At 40.2% G+C, this 18,258-nt stretch overlaps 1 protein-coding gene across 4 annotated transcripts in view; it reads right to left on the bottom strand.

Annotated features, from left to right (window-relative positions):
- The window catches only part of ncoa2 (nuclear receptor coactivator 2), a 62,479-nt gene that overhangs the window by 43,227 nt on the left and 994 nt on the right, over nt 1-18,258 (bottom strand). The window contains exon 1 of one of the 4 annotated variants that reach the window (XM_067578892.1): nt 17,823-18,151. The exons of the other annotated variants lie outside the window; for them this stretch is intronic. The gene's annotated coding sequence lies outside the window, so the exon portion shown is untranslated. Of the gene's footprint in view, nt 1-17,822; nt 18,152-18,258 lie in introns of those variants that run through there. 4 annotated transcript variants of the gene reach the window in all.

Below are 18,258 nucleotides of genomic sequence, written 5' to 3' on the forward strand. Positions count from 1 at the left end.
TGAACTTTGGCCTCGCTGGCAGCTGCTGTTACCTTGAACCAGATGTTCTGATATTAAGTCTGAATCAAGGGTGAAACATACGGAGATGGAAGGGCCGATGTGATGACGGACTGAAGGGGATTAAGAGCGATATGAAGCTGAAGCCTGGAATCTTGATTTTAATGAGACTTGAGTGGCATGTCACTCCTAACATATAAAAGAATCAAATCAATGACAGAGAGTGAGCCGGGGAGACAATGAGAGATCAGAGTATGGAGTCAGCCAAGGAAGATGTGCAAAACAAAAGGGAACAAAAATAGGTCATGGGCCTTTTTCACAAAGAAGGTGACGTGTGCTCAGTAAACCCTGGGTGTCACTGTTCAGAGACTCAAATCTGCAACTGTAGTTCCATTTACTGCTAAAGCACTGAATTACATTATATAAGTGCATTAAGTCCAGTTCTCTCCTCAAGCTCACTCTTTATCACTCGCCCACTTGTGTGCACTCTCCTGTTTTCAGAGCTGGCTAAAAGGCAAAGTAAAATATAATTCACCCAACTACGAAGGGTCTCATTCTAACTATAAAGGAAGGAGTCTCTGTCTGTCTGTCTGTCCTTCGCTTTTCTAGGCAACTCTTCATCCGATCTACACTTGGCGGGCGTTTTGCTGGGGACCCAAGGAGGTGCGGTGTCCAGTGCGAGCTCATTATAACCAATAAATTAGATATATTATATAGTATTTCTATTTAACCGGCGCAGCTTTTCTAACCTTTACGGGGAAAATTAGCAGCCCGGGAAACTCACAGACCAATTGCATGTGTTGTCATCTCACATGTTGCTACTCAGCCAATCAAATCTGTGCATTCCAATAAAAGCATTGCGACTGAGTGAGATACACACACACACACACACACACACACACACACACACACACACACACACACACGGGGAGAGACAAGATGAGAGACTTCAGTCGAACAAATAAGCGAGTCAGAGTAAAGTAATTTCACATGGCGTGCTCTAAAAAAACAGAAGAGTAGACGGCGAAAACAGAGCTTTTTTATCAAGGATGGACAGACTCTTACATATTCATTCTTCCCACGAGCAGTTCAAAACCAGTATGTGTCATATGTTCCAGGACCATGGTGATTGTGAAGCGCCACTACGAGACAAACCACAAATCTTCTGAGCAAACATACCTACTCAAATCTGAACTGAAGGCACAGAAAATAAATGATCAAACAGCTCAGTATGACTGATCCACTTTATTTTATTTTTCAAAAGCTCTCTGTTATGCATTTTACTTTGAAATGCAGCCCTTATTTTACTTGAAATGAGAAAAGAACACATTTACTATAGAGTACTTCTTATTTATAACATCTGTGTATAGTAGAACATTAGTTTCTTTCATGTTGTTAGTGTATATACTCATTCACACCCCGCATCGATACTATTAATTTTTCTATGCATTTAAGTTTCGAACAAGCACGTTTTGAACGGGCGCTGCACTACTATCATCAATAAACACATTGATTGACCAAATCCCTGCCAGTGCCTGGAACAACCGCTATCACAGGTTTCTTTCAATCTGATTTGCCGAGTAAAGCTTGAAACCCCCCCTTTGTCATCTGGGTTCCTCAGAAAACAAAGCAAATCTACTTCGGACAAATATGTGTCCAGAAAGTCTGACACAAACACATAAAAGAGACCACCGCTGATTTAGCAGGCGGAGAAGTATGTACCTTTCCTGTTACCAAGTTCCACTTGAGAGCTTGTCCACTCTAGAATCACTGCAAGGTAATGGCTCTAAAGTGCCGGAGTGCAACCAAGAGCCAGGCCCCCCATTTACTGAAAGCTGATCATGCTCATGAATCTTTAACACTGGCAGTCACTTCAGGATGTCGCAGGATGGGAAGGGGAGGGCTTTCTGTATAATAAGCACAGAATGCTGGGCTCTGGCTGTATACGCTGAGGGGAGAAGAGAGCTGGAATGAGGGGAGGAAGAGAGACAAAGAGACAAGGGATGGCAAAATTGATTAACTGGTATAAATAAGCGCCTCTCCACAATAATCTAGTCACTGATTCATCTGTGGCTGAGAGCGCTGCCAAAGGGGAAATTTTGACGCCAATGTGGAAATCAGATTATTGTGTAAAAAGGTAACTATAGGGACATATTGAGCTCATTTCAATGCATGATGTTAATCAGAGTTAATTTTTTAATTGATCAGTTTAGTTTCCTACTGTAACTCACAGCTTTGTGAGCAGGTGAAGTGTGGTGCAGCACAAGCAACCAACCAGCAGTTTCAATTAATGATACAGACAAACCAAGAGTGCGTCACTGTTTTGAGCAAATAAGTAAATGTATCAATTTGCATTTTCAGGTGGAAGTGCTGCTGTTAGTATAAACATGTATTTAAACATGTATTTTTTCATGGAATTTACTCAACAAATGATCTACAAAACAGTGCAGGACACTACAGGAAATTGAATTAACCATTTTTTACTGTAGGCCAACTTTAAAGTACATGTGTACTGTGTCAGCTATATTATGTAGGAAAATATAAATATTGGATTGAGACTGTAAAATGGCACATTCTCTACATTAGATGACTCATTTTGATGGCTGAAAAAAAGTATTTTGCACTCGACCAAAACAAAAAGGTGCATGTATTCTGATATGGTGGGAAAAAACTGAGGAACTGCAACTAAACTCCTGACAACAGCTAATACAACTATTATTAAGAAGTTAAGGTCACTCAGAAAACGGTGTTGCAAGAACTGCTGGCAACACAGTAATCCTAGAGGACACATTAAAGTTAGTGCCATTTGAAATGTAACCTGTAAAAAGGAACATAACCTCCCAGTATAAATGGTGGTTTTAAGAGTGAAGATTTTTTTTTTCACACAAATGGATGAATGTTGCAGACCAACAGGACTATTGGATGCAGCCCTCACTTTCACAAAACAGCTGGATGTGAACACTACTGAGCACACTGAAAAAAGTCACGTAGGAACTGTTACAAAAGAAATGGGAAGAATTCCCCAAACATCAGGGAAAGCCTTTAACTAATAACAATACTGAAAACTGAATTCTGACTTGTAAACAAAGTTCTCATTATGTGGCTAATCAAATGATAGCTGAAAAATGCCTGAAGGTTTTCCTATCAAAACCACTATCAAGCCTCTTTCCCTTGTAACTAGAGAAATGATCATCATTAATAAAACGTGTCAAGTTTTTTTCCTTTTGTTTAGGAGTTTGCATCACCTATACAACTAGGGGACTATGCATGCTGTGATACAGCTTTGCTTTGTGAACCTATGCAGTTTTCACTGTAGGAGCTTACAGTAATTTTGCTGACATCTATCATTTTGTGTTGCTTACTTTGGTGTTTGGACTAGAGTGTCCATTTGCCACATTGCACAGTGGTGTTGCGAAAAAGGAGAGCTTGCTGTGGCAATGCTTCTCACCTTGGTTTAAGGCCAGAGAGTCCCTCGGGCCATTGCTGCAAGACAGTAATGCTAAGAAACCTTTAAGTCTCATCCACTTCTCCCTGCTCTAAGAAAGTGTAGCAAAATTGGGATGTACAGTGTATTGTGTGAATCAGCACAATTCTCATCACAGTGGTAATTCAGTGTATAGTAACAGCATGCTTCAAGATTGTGGCTGTAATGTACTGTGCTACAATACATGAGGTTAACACATAAGTACTAAATACAATTTGCTTTCAAAAACGCTTTTTATTCCTGTAGTTATTTTTCGGTTTTACAGCATAAAAAAATGCTTCCGACACATAATAGACCCTCAACTGAAGACAGGGAGTTTTCACAGCCAGGTCACACTGAGTCATATTTAATGACCGGTCAATTTCAAGAAATATGCAGTTGAAACTTGCTACTTATGAGAGAGAAAATAGGTACTTCAGCACAAAATACTGTATATTTGTATTACAAGTGTATTATAAATTGCAATATCAGTAATAAGACATTTGTTGTTCTAACTGAATGCAAAGTACATGCACCAAATGCCACGTTTTTTTCAACTAGCTCACTTCGGTGACTTTAACAGCCAAAGCTATTCAGGTAACTGTCCATGTGCTTCGAGCCCACAGCAAGTCATTTTATCTAGTGCTTAACTGTTTGCATTGAGTTAGCATGGAGCTGCAAGTTAAGTGTCTACAGGGTCTTTTCATCTCCTAGGGGACCTTAAAGCCTATTACATCGTGGAACACAGTGTGCCTTTTTAATCACGGCACACAATTAATTAGACAGGAGAAAAGTTTCAATTTTAAATCATATTCCCATTTGGATAATTAGAAAATGCAACTGGTAACTCAAAAAAAAAGGACTCTGCAAGGCTATTTGGCTATCATGAAAAATCAGCTTGTACTAGATGTAGGCTTAATGCAGTGAGAGCCAGCCAGCCCTTCTTGGCCTGGGTGATTTCTCCTAAATACCTGCCAAGTGAGCCAGCTGAGGAATGCACTCACGTGATGTCATGTGCTGACATAACTGGAGAGTAAACCGATTCCCCTTTTGAACCCTGCACAAGTCTATAGCTAGAAACAATGTGGAAAGGTGATATTCAGTATTTTGAGCCAGCTGAACTCTGTGATGAGTCAGGGTTTAAAACAGAAAGTGCTCAGAGGTACAGTCCAACATAAAAAAAGACCAATATTATTATTCTGCATGTGCACATAACTAAACATCAAATATAGTAAAAACATTGCTATAGTTAATCTCATCTTTTTTAATTCAATTTCATAACTCAGTATTTCTCAACTCCACCTTCCTCTTTTCCTTTTCCCTTTCCTGCATGGCTCTAAGTTCTCATCCTCTAGAGGAATTTCCTCTGAGCTTTAATGCTGTCACATGCTCAGTTTCAGTTCGGCCCTTGATCTGTGGACTGAGTGACAGAATAAGGCAGAGTGTGAAAACACTCAATTGAACTAGTTTAAAAGTAATAATTTTAAAAATCCCCGAACTGGAACAAAAGTGATGCATCTTTATAGTGAGCTGTGTCTTTGATTTTTAAATTTGAGTCAATTAAAGATCCACTTAATAACAGTGATTTCCTTTCAGAAAAATCAATCAGCAGCTACAACAGGCAGAAATTCATCACAGATAAGAAATATTCAAGCAAAACTGAAAGAGAGCATCTGTACATCCAGGTACAATCACTTTAGCCTGCGTCATCTATTCAAATACTTTTTCATGTCACCATGTCAGTATCACGGCTGTCTAATGCTGTACAAAACAATCTATCACATATTCAACAGGGTGGGCCATGCCAATGCTTCCTGTGATATTAGGGGTGGGGACCTGCTAACAAAGTCAGTGGTGTGACTCAAGACAAGTGACAAGTCATACCAGAAGTATGCATGCACATATGCCTGCATGCAAGTTTCCGAACCATGTAGACACAGTGACGCAGTAGACCTCCTGAGGAAAAAGCGGTGTTCTGTTAACTTGAGGAGGTCTCTATCTTTGAAAAGCTATTCTACTTGGCACAGAGGTGTTAAATGACACATGGTGTATCCTAAACAAAAACACACAACGCTGCCAAGTCTGGCGCTGATTTTCAGTAGCAACATTAATGAGTCTGATATTACCCTGAATACTGACATGGTACAAATCAATAAAAATACTGGTATGTTTCCAAAAAAATTAAGCTCCTTTCAAGTTAAGGATAAAAATACGAAAAGGTACAAAGATCACTGAAGCCAGAGAAATATACCCACCACAGCTATACACTGTCATCTTCTCCAAAACCTGACATTGGATCACGGGAGTATCTCATAAGACCCACAGTCCAACCATCTGTTGGTATTTAAAGGGAGGTCAAAGATCACCGGGTTAAAAATTCAAGCTCCCTTTAAACAGACTGCCGCCAATTAACCCATAACTGCTGATACAGTTTCATTACACGGTGCAAAACCTCACGCTATCCTTAATGATTGTGACAAAATATGATTCCTGTTTAATGAAAGTGAAACAAAACTAGTACTGAATTGAAACTGAACTCATCAACGAAGGGACTGAATGACTACAACTGATAACACGTCCAAGGTCATACAGTTTTGAATGTGTTATACTCTCGTTGAGACAATCATCATTTCTTTTGACAGAGGCAGTGTGATCTTGGGAGGTGAGCAGAAATGTTGCCTTAAGCCTAACATTGGGAGTAGTTGTAATCCCTCCTTTCTCCCGGAGTTGGCAATGGACTCCTTGTGAGTGAGGGCTTTGTCACCCAGGCTGGGCTAACAATGCTAATGAGCCGGCTAATCACGTTCGGATAGGACAAAGAGTAGATGGTTCATGTGCTAGAAATTGACCATAATGGTTAGGTCACAGAGGGGCTAAATGCCAATGGAGCCCCAACTGGGTGCCTTCTGAATGGCCCACTAATGGCCTTCAATTCAATAAGAATCAAGGCTGATGTCTACCCTAATGAAAACACCTGGCCTTTTTGCTCTAGACAAGTCACGCCAAGGTTTTGTGAAGACCCTCCTCTTAAACAAAACAAAACAAAAAAAAATCAATAGGTCTGTCATGTGAGGTGAGATAAATCACACAATCCGATTAGTAAGCCAAACATAAATTTCGTCATGTTAAGCTGAAACAGGGTGACAAAAGTATATGTTCCACCACAAATGGGGCTTGTGACAGCTTAAAGGTTAAGAAGTATTGTTTTATAAGCACATAGAAGCGGGTTTAAGGCCCCAGACCGGCCATGAGACTTGCTCTAAAAATCTAAAAATTAATGGCCTCTGTAACATGTTAGGGTGCCCCAGAACAAGGCACTTGACACCCATTCAGGTCATTGGAGATGCTCAATAGGAAACATTACAGGAATGTGGTTGTACTAGGTTTCTCTGGGGAGATGTTTAACTGTACAGCTTTAAAGCACAACATAACTGGGGGAAAAAAACAACAACCATGGTCATGAAAACCTTGAAAGATATGAGTTAGAAAAGAGCTTTAATAAACCTTCTTTAAAAATGTGAAAAAACACTTTTAACAAATCCAACAATTCGTCTAAAAATGTCAGACGTTAAAATAATAGGCCTATAACGTCTGAAATTTTTCCTGCCCTTGAGGCTTACTTTTAACCACAGAAAAGAAAGGATCATCGCTGCTTCAAGGTTTCATTTTGTGTCACAACAAACGCAACATAGTATTAGTGTGCAAGGGTTATGTACGCAATTGTCAATCAACTAATCGTTTAAAATCGACTGATGTTTAGATTAAAATAGATAGATTAAAATAATGACATAGCCAAAAAGTATGTAAGGTATCCTTCTACATAAAAATACCCTTCAATTTCTATTATTTACAACTTAACAAACCAAACATGATTTTCCATCCATGCCTATACTCACAACATGGTCATTTCCATGTTTAAACACATGTACACAAAAGGTAGAGAAACAAGTCTTTCTGCCTTTTACCAATTTCATTTCCTTCTAAAATCATTGATAAAAAAAGAATTTAACAATTACAAATCAAAGCTGATACTACTGTGAGGGTACGCAAAAAGTGAACTGGAGCAAACAGCCTGCAAGTTAAATACAATTCAAACACAAACCATTGCCGATCACATAAAAGTCAAAATTTCAATTTGACTATCTTCTTTCACCATTAGTGTAAATGGGGACAGGAGGAAGTGGGGGGCTGCTATAAATTTGAATAATTTTGACTGAAAATCCTGTATTCTTGGTGTCATCAGCAGATCTACAGACATGCTCGTATCAGTCACTATTATTTGTTACACTTTGGCACTATGCCAGCAGATTTCAGTGGGGTCCTCTGATACAGATGCAACCCCGTGCCAGGTGCCCTCAACATCTGTTGCTCAAATAGCAACAGCCAGCTCTTTCAGCTGCGACCTCAGGGACGGCAAACACAAATGTGCAAGTCCCATAATGAGACTGATAAGACATGTTGTAAAAGGTGAGTCATAATGACAAGAGAAAGCAAATGAGTGTGTAACAGAAAACAGCCGTGAAAATGCAGAGTTAAGTGTGTGAGCCTGGGAGAGAGGGTGTAGGCATAAAGAACAATTTGTGTACACAGCTGATTGTATCATGCTTTTGAGATGATTTGGAGCTCATCTTGTGACTGGTCTGCACGTCAACTGCGTATCCATTGTGCCCTGTGTATGTGTGTGTGTGTGTGTGTGTCCACCATCTTTCATTGCCTGTCACAGTTTGTAAGGAATTAGTTCCCGTGGAGGCCTGAGGCTGGACAGCGGAAGCAGACTCAGGCTCAAGGAGGTGCTATCTTAGCATGGAGGGGAGGGGAAGAAGGGATCAGCTGACACAACTATGTCACTTTATCAGCCAAACACTGAGACAATGTGACAGGGCAATGCTCAGTCTTGCAGCAAACGCACACGCAGTGACAAATCCTCAAAACACTACTAACAAAAGTAGTTCAATTTGAATTTAAATTAGGTAGAAGAAAGTAGATGGGACAGAGAAAGAGATTCACTGTGTTTTTCTGCTCCATTGAACCAGTGTGTGAGCAGGGTAATAATCTGTGGAGCACGTTTAGGGGGATGACTTTAAACCCCAGCATTACCTGATTAAGAGTGCTGCTGCTCTGACAGTGGAACATGTAATTGGACCAGACAGAGCAAAGAGCAAAGTGAAGCAGCCTTCTCTCTCTTTCTCTCTGTCATTCTCTCCATCTACAGTCCCCTGCTGAAACACTCGGCGACAGCCAGGTCAGGTAGACCCTGCAAACTGTGGCTATTTAACCTTTATTTAGCGAGCGAGTCGGTGCCCGAGAGTCTCTAATGGAAGTCGAAATGATGTTTTATGAGGCTTTTATGAGTTTTCTGTTTAATAACTATTTAAGCTGTTAAATAGCTGACAACAAACTGGCACTCTTCCATTTCCACCTAAACCACAATCTGACCACTGATAAAATCCTGCCAGGTCAAACAGGACTCTGGTCTTCATTTCAGATAGAGTGGGTGCATCTACCTGAGTACCATGCTAGCTATGAATCTACCATACAGCCACCAAAACACAAAAAACTTAAGTTATGTCAAACTACATTTGATATGAATCACTGCTGTGCGTAGTAGTATTGTACCGCTGTGTTAAGCGTGACTCATAATGTAAATAAATTCCCAAACAGCAGTTCTTAAATATCTAAGTATTCATTTTTTAGTGATGATAGCAAGTTAACCAATAGGGTGACATCTTCTGAGGGGTCATTTCTATTAAGGGTCAAAGACCTCCATCCCCTCATTGTGTTGCAAAATTAGGATGTTGTCTGTCAAATTCTGCAGCTGGAGCATCAGTATAACATCATGACTCCCCCTCTCCTGTGTAATCTCCTCTCCGATGAGTTCATTTGTTTTGTACTCCGCTGCCAGATGAGATGGGAGGCGGTTTTGTTTTGACGGCCCACATCTTCAGGTGCCAAAACCACAAATCTCTGGAGTACAGGCATGAATGGAAGCACTTGAACATGCAAACAAACACATGCACACTCATGTACTCCATGTGGGACAGATATGGGCAATTTGGCGGTTCTGTTGAGGGAAAATGTAACTAAATTATGTAGAATTGCAACCATTAGGTGATTAATTGATAAGTTCATCGACAGAAAATTAATCAGCAACTATTTTGATAATCGATTAATCACTTTGAGTCATTTTTAAAAGAATAAATGTCCACATTCTCTGATTCCGGCTTCTGAAATGTTAATATTTACACAAAATATTTTTGGGTTGTGGACTACTGGTCTGGAAAAAATAAGAAGTTTGAGGACGTCACCTCAGGCTTTAGGAATCAGTAACAACAGACCAAACAACTAATCAATTAATTGAGAAAATAATAGACAGATTAATTGATAATGAAAATATCTATTAGTTGCAGCCCTACTTGCTCATATGAATTACAAACAAAATCATTAAAATTTTCAGGAAATGAAAAGGTAAAAATGCAAAAAATGTCATCTTTCTGTAAGCTCTTCAACCTAAGAAAGAGGCATACATTTTCTCTGTTAGCAATGACAACAGGCTTTATGTTAGTTTTACTAACATAGTCATCAGTAATTCACAAAAGCTGGCCTTTTAGTGTGGCAGCAGTGGTGAGGCATGTACATGTGGCATCTAGCATCTCCATTTCTAAAACATATGCAATGAATGCATGGTCATTGTTAATTACATGGGGGGAAGTGTAGAAAAGGAATGCTTTCTTTGCCCACATATACCCCACATCAAAAGGGCGAGACCTGCCTGATTTTATCTTATTACCATCAACAGAACCCATAAAAACCAAACCCAAACCCTACAAGCGAGCAGTGCTTGTGTAGCAAAAGCCTGACATTGCTTTTGTCTCCACGCTATTATTGTAACTTCACTGTTATCTGAAATCAAAAACATGTAAAAGAGCCATACTGTTGCATCTGGGTGACACATTCCTTCATTATGATGAACACAGTAGGTGCAGTTTATTCTCAGGTGGTTAACTTTGTAAAATAAAGTGAACGCTGAACCTTCATGCTTGCACAATGTGAGTATTTTTATAATAAAATCTGTTAAAATAAAACCTGTTTTCTGTACAGAGGGATCTGAAAACCCTGACGTGACACTAGTGAAGTATTTTGCCTGCATGCCCTGTCCTTTACCTTTAACCTGGTATGTACGGCGTGTTATGTGGGTACATTTTGATGACTGTATAATGTGAGAATGTTCTGACCAGAATTTATTTTGAGATGGAAATAAGTTGAAGCTGGTCAGATAACTTACACGAACCGTTTGCTGCCACTCAAATTCTCCCAGTCATGCCAGAACTGTGACCACCAAATAACTCATCTGGCATCAATCTATGTAATCACCATCTCTTTTCCACACTCACTTTCAGAAAACTTTTCAATATTATAGTCATTTATCATATAAAATTCTAATCATTTGCTGATGACATCTTCTCAAATGAAGGGAAAAATTGTTCCTCTCTGTCCTATGAGTACTTTTTGTCAGGCAATAATTGTTCCTTTCTGGCTTATAAGTACTTTTTGTACTATTTGTCAGGCAAAGGAATTTTTTTCTGATATCATGCTTTGTCATTTTTTAAAATTACATGGACTTAATAACTGAGAAAACCAATTTTTAGATTATTTGTTAATTTTAAAAAACTGCTATACTGATAGAGATACTGCTACATATCCATCAGGTAACTTAATGAAGAGCTGATTTACATGCATGCCATGTTCACCTTAGTCGTTCCATTCACCATTTATGGTTCATATGCAATGAATGCATAGTCAATGGTAATTACATGGAGGGATGTGTAGAAAATAAATGCTTTCTTACCCCTCTACCCCACATCAAAAGGGCAAGACCTGCCTTATTTTATCTAATTACCATCAATGGGTCCCATAAAAACCAAACCCAAACAATGTGGGAGTTAATGAGGCATGATACGAGGCTTGTGCACCTGTGGAAGATTTTATAGTCTCTGTGATTAAAAAAAGGTTAGTGCTTAATTTAGAAATAATATTAACCTATACCTGAACTATGCAGGGTGGACGGAAAACACAGGTCAGCTAAGGAGATTCCCCACACTGCTGAAAACAGTAAAGATAGAGCAAGCAAAACCATATTATAGGTCACTGAAGGAACACTGCTGAATCAGCAGAGAGAGCGGGAGAGCGGGAGAAGAGAGAGAGAGAGAAAGAGAAATCATGCTGGTCAGAGTTTGACCCTCACAATGTGTACAGAAACGAAAAGCCTGAAACCGAATCCCCACATTCCTCTGGCTTTATGACAAGAGAGTGAGAAATGCTGCTGCTCTGCACATGTCATTCCATACTGCCTTTGCCCAGTCTGTGATGGTAGTGTACAAGTGCTGTTTACCTCGATTAGAGAAGAAGATTGTATACTAGGCTTTCTCAGGACTGATTCACACTGCATATTTCTGGACCACCCACCCAACTCAACTCTGGCAGGCAGCTTGCTCAATCCAAGTTTTCTCTCCCTCCCTCGGTGCCAAGGATTCCACCCTGGGCAGTGGGAAAGGTGCCAACCACATGCTAGGACCCAATGCCACAAACACATTGTGGCAGAGGGGGAAAGCAATTCATCCACTGACAGAAATTAAGATTTAAAAAGCACACACCCTAACCTTTATCTACAACTGCATCATGTCATGCAACAATTTAGAGAATGCCGTCTTGTATCCTATCTACCATGTCATTTGGGGGTGGGGGTGGTTTCTATACAGCACTTTATTGCCTCCGTGTTTAAATAACCGCTATTCAAAGAGTTTATCATCATCAACGTTATCTTTTCTTGTGTTATTGGATCAGTGACAACTGTAGAAAGAGCTGCGGAAGCCCAGCTCCTCTAAAATGAAAATGAGCTACTTACATGTTCAAAATAGTAACAGCTATTAGATCTAACATCCTGTGCAGTTACATAGTATCAGCCTTTATAATACATGGGATAACAGCTGCAGAAGCATTGTCACAGAGTCATGTGACCTCTGTTGTCTCCTCTGTTCAAGCCAAACTGCCTGAGGGCACCTTCTAAGCAATGAGCAGTAGACACCACAATATCATTTAGCTCAGGAGATCAATATGCACTTTGCTGTGGCTGACCTACATAAGTGGAGGAGCGTGGACTGTCGAAATCATTGGATTGCCTGTGAGTCTCAAGATCCTTGGAGCCCTGGCGACGACTCCACAGGAGCAGAGCATGAGTCAACCTTTGGTGTGATGTTACCGATCTTAGTTTTCAAAAGATTACCAATTCAAATAATACTCAAATTAACTAACCATATCGTTCTAGTGCAACAGTTAACTGATTGCCGCAGGGAATTACCCCCACCCAGTCCAAGGACACCGCATTTGTTTGACAATGTAGAGCTTGAATGTTCTTGAATCTTCCGTTTGAGAGACTTACTCTTACTTGCCTATTCTACCACATCACAGATTCAACCTCGACCTAAGAGCAAAATTGGGGCTCAATATCAATCACAAAACAATTGTAATGTCATGAGAATCCCTCCTGTTGGTTCAAAATCGGTAATTTAGTTTATATATATATATATACATGCTTTTCATTGTTAAAGGGGATATATGATACACATTTCCACATCTATATTTATTTTCTTGGGCTTTAATGATATACATTTGCATGATTTACAGTTAAAAAAAAAAACTGGCCCTTTATGCAGCCTCAGTTCAGCCTCTGTCTGAAACAGGCTGTTATAGCTCCTGTCTCTTTAAGGCTCCTTCCCGATGAGCCTTCTCTGTTTCGATTGGTTAGCTTCTGGAAGCTGCCCCTCAGCAGACTCCCGGTGCCTCAAGAGACTACATAAAGAAACAGTAGTATTCAGACGTCACTTCTTTTTCTCGTTCTTCACTTGAAATGGAAAATACATTTGTACATGTTCAAGCCTGAATCCAATCTGAAATATGAGTGTGAGTGAGAGTGGACGACAGAAACAACCCGTGGAACAACCTTAGTGGACGGAACGGACGGCCGTTTGTGGGCATGTGTAAAACAATTTGATGTCATCACAAAGAGGAAGTAAAGGTAACTTTGCAAATGAAGCGTTCACGGCAGGCTGAAGCCCTGGCTTTTGACTTCCAGGGAGTTACATATGTTCACCTCAAGTTTTGAACCTTTGACTATGTTTAACATAGACATCCGACATCATAACAGTATATAAATAACAAAAAAATCATAAAAAGCGTGATATGTCCCCTTTAAATTTTCTTCAACTCTGATAATGCAGACTGAGTTCAACAAAAAACGATCCCTTTCAGACAGCTGATAACAAGACAGGACCCACTCTCAGCACAGATTGATGGGATGGCTGATTTGAGGTCAGTTAAAACAACAATGAAAACATGCCTCGAAGCGGAGATGGAGTAAATACTCCTGCTCCTCCTCTTCCATGTCAAAGCCCTCTCCGCTTTCCATCAACCACCTCTCCTCTGCCGCCGTCCGTCCCCCCCCCTCCTCCTCCCTCTACTGTAAAAACCTGGCCATTACCCCACTGCTCATCCCTCACGCCCACCCAGGACCTGTCACACTGCTGTTTCCATGACAACACAAACGCAGAGACAGCAGGGTGAGATGCCCAGCGAGACAAGGCAAACAGATACCAGGGGGAGGGGTGCATCATGTCAAGAATACACTGTGGACCTTATATAGCATGTGATGGACAGATAACACAATGAAGTCTGATCTGCTACAGCTAAACTTGGTGTGTGAGTGGAAGCCACATGGTTTCTTGTGATTGTTTTATATTATTGTGCAAGGAAAGTCTATGTTCCAGTTGGGCCTGAATCACTGAGTGTAATTTATTACATTTGAAAAAAAAAGAACGAGGACAATTCTAATAATTCCAAGTTCAACAAATTGTATTTAACTGGTCTGGTCAAAGTAGCTTCTGCCAAGTGCAAAGCAATAACTCCTTGAATGGAATGTGCAGATTTGAGCAAGGACAATAACACTTTGCAACATCCTTATGATACCCCTGATTCCTGCCAGCCTTTCGACACTGGATGTTGTCATGACACTGCTTTTAGAAAAGTAGCCCCGGAGAACACATTAAAGAGCCTGTGCGAGACAGGGTATGGCGTTGTTCAGGAGCTGACCACACTAAACAGAAGAGACAAGGATGTCATTTTCCAGCCTGGTTCAAATGAGTCAACTTAACGTAGTTAACAAAGAGAAGTGTGTGGAAACAAGAGCAGTAGTGTAGTTCACTAGCAAAATTGGACACATTTGAAAAACGTATTTGTCATAATTTAAACAAAAGTGTCATTTCTTTTAGGTGTCATACATGAATAATATTTCGCTTCAGGATGATATGGTAACATTTTCTCTTATGGCGCTTCTTAACAAGATTTGAGTTGTAAATTAGTGTTTTGTTAACAATAATCAGAAGTGAATGGGCTAAAGGTTAGTTAGCTGTGTGTTTGTTGTGAGTAAAAGTGATTATGACTTGAACGTGGCTTTGGTTAGAAGCCTGAATTGTTGTGAAAATAAGTTTTATGCCCAAATAGCAACAGGCTGAAATTATTACTTCAGGAATTCACCACCATCATATCTCTGTGTCATGCAATGAATTCACTTGGGATAAGCAAACACTAAAATGGCCTTAAAAAACAAAAACACCCCTCAAAATTAGAGATGCTGGTTTACATTGTTATTATTAATCGAGCTTTACCACTCAGCCAGTAAGTATTTAACATCACAGGTGGACCAGGACTAAAATACAGAACCCAGCGCAAACAGGGCTCAAATCCACACAAATCCATTTATGTTTGGTTTCTTCTTAGTGTATTTATTTTATGGGTTTTTTTTGTTTATGTTGTAGAGTATTGAACAGCACAACAGCTGCACCAGTTTTTTTTCATAGAGTAATCTAGCATTATTATTTATGCTTAAAATTCAGATAAAATCTCCGCTGATTCTTGACAACAGTGTCTTAAACACACACACACACACACACACACACACACACAATACGCTGTGTTATTTATGCTGACTTATTTTTGGCATCAATACAAAAATGGTTTTTAATTTTAGGGCTGCAACTAATGCTTATTTTCATTCTTGATTCATCTTCTGATTATTTTTTCAACTAATCAATTTGGTCTATAAAAATGTGAAAATACTCATCACAATTTCCTAGAGCCCGAGGTGATGTCATCAAATGTCTTATTCTGTCCAACCAAAAGTCCAAAACTCATAGATATTCAATTCACTGTAATGTAAGCCTGACATGACCAATCAATTATTAAAACAGTTGCCTATTAAATTTCTGTGGATTGACTCATTGATTAAACGACTAATCGTTGCAGCTCTATTTAATTTGAAGTTATAGCAAGGCAGCAGTATAAAAAACTCATTACTAGATCATATTAGTCCAGTTAAGTGACAGAACACAGCAAAGAATCTGGCGGTGTACGCAACAGAACAAGGGTCAAATGATTACAATATCACTCAGGTGACGCAACAAAGCAACCTATCACAGGGCAAAGGCCAATGATTAGAAGATGAGAGGTTTGTCTCCCATGTGCACTGGAAAATACTCCTTTGTTTTATGGAATTATGAACACACATTTAACAGATGGTAGGCAACCAAAAAAAGACTTAAGAGCGATATAGAAAGATGGAGTAAATGACAGGGCTGAGTGGAGCCCAGAGTGAGAAAAGACAGCTAGCGAGCAAGTCAGCAAGAGATAAACGAGAGAGAGAGGTTGTTTCTGAATCATGTGACGAGCTAGGCATTACTCTGTCACACACCTGTTGCTATAGCTGTAGTTTACTAAGTGTGCAGAGCACTACCTCTAAGTAACACCCATTACACGGGTGGTGCCAAGTTAGTGTGAGAAAACCTCCGCTCAGTTATCCTTGTACAAACATCCACATAGCTGCATACACGCTCGCATGAATTCCTGAACTGTCACGATCCCACTGCAGTCATTTTTTTGTTGAGTCAAAATGATTTTTTTATTATACCTGCCACAGATAATAGTCCTGTTATAAAATTCTTATCACAGACTAGTATGATTCAACCTTTAAACAAAACAAACAAAAGCTTGGAAATCCAAAAATACTACACTACAGGAATGCATGCTACTGCACAGGACTGCATTCTTTGTAACCAGGGGAGGGCTGTCACAGGCGTCATTTGCATGCTCCATGTCCTCATCTAACACAGTCTCAAAATTGAAATGAGGTCAGATTAGAAGGAAATTTTGCTTCTTGTCTTTCCCTGTCTCCCAAGGACAAACCGTCTGATGAGCCACTATCCTCAGAAAGAGATACTTCCAGAGAGTGGGTTTGTTTCACTGCAAATTAAAAAGGTCAATAACTTAAGGCACTATGCTTTGGAGAGAAAATGCTGTCTCAGGCTGGCAGGAGGGGTATTTCCCAAGTGGTTAACAGACAACACATTGCATGCAGGTGAAAGGATAAACATCTCTTTAAACTCATCAATCCCTGGCCTTTTCACTGTGATGGTAATGAGGGATATAAACCACATGTCACCATAGCTTTTTTTTTTTAAACTTCTGGAGGGTTTACTTTAGCGGTGGATCCAGCTGAAATCCATCACATCACATCCTTGCGGATCACAGCAAAGGCAGCTGGACAACATGTCATGTTAAATCTCATATCAGTGATGTGACACGAGTACTGTGCACCATCAGGTGGGCAGAGTGATACAACAGAAACTGCTCAACTGGTTCCACAGGATGCGTTCCCCCAGCATTACTGAGAGGAGCGTTGACAATCATTGAAATGGCACAAGCTGTCTGCCTGTATAGTGCTGAATCAGTCAAGCAGGAGAGCCCTTAGAAGGAGTGCACTGCACTCACAACACAGGCATAACAATGAGACACACAAGTCAAACCTCTGAGCAACAATCCCCCCATGCTGCATTAGTGTCTCACATTTTCAGAGAGCATCTTAAGCATTCAATTCAAAGTCTCTATTTACATCTCTACATGTGAGTCCCTACTGATTAAGCTGCTACCTCATTGTTTTAAATATACCTCTAAGTTTCCTTCCTCCTTAGGAAAACAATACAACGACAAGGTGTAAGCATTCTGCGGACCTCTGGACTACAGAGCCACAATCTGGGTTTCTAGTGTGTAGTTAGCAACTTTCTGAACACTTTTCCAAATGTCTGAAGCTAAGTGATGGAGTAATGACAATGGTTGTGGCTTGGCTGCTAACTAGCCTATTAGTAGAGCCTCACGTCAATGCATAATAACGCCAAGAGAAACATTAGTTCAGCAAAAAAAAGAGAGAGAGCGAATGGACCCTGCATCCTGAACAAATGCAGAAAATTTGTCAACTTACCTAACGCGGCGAGTGGCACAGAGGCATGGTTATTAACACAACAAACAAGGTCAACAGTCCGCTCAAACACATGGTGGTGAGAACTGTCCTGACTCACTCATATATTCTGACAACGACGTTCAACCAGCCAGACTAGCCTGCAGCTAAACAGTTAGCATGCTAACTACGCTCCTGCTACACTGGCGAACTTCGTCCGGTGTTGTGTGCACGGTCACTCGCTCGCTCAGCACAAAAAAATGACATATGAAAGTATTGTGCACGCATATAGTTCACTTTAAATCAAATGTATATGCGGCCGTAACACCAATACGTGAAGACGGCTGACAAACGTTGCAAGAACTCGCTTGCAAGCTCGCTGTCTGAGCCGTCTAATTGAGTTTGCTGCAGAAAAACACTATTGACACAGGCAGCGAGCTTAGCCAAGAAGCTAACGCTT

The sequence above is a fragment of the Thunnus thynnus genome, chromosome 21 (assembly GCF_963924715.1).
Source record: "Thunnus thynnus chromosome 21, fThuThy2.1, whole genome shotgun sequence".
NCBI classification, from domain to species: Eukaryota; Metazoa; Chordata; class Actinopteri; order Scombriformes; family Scombridae; genus Thunnus; species Thunnus thynnus.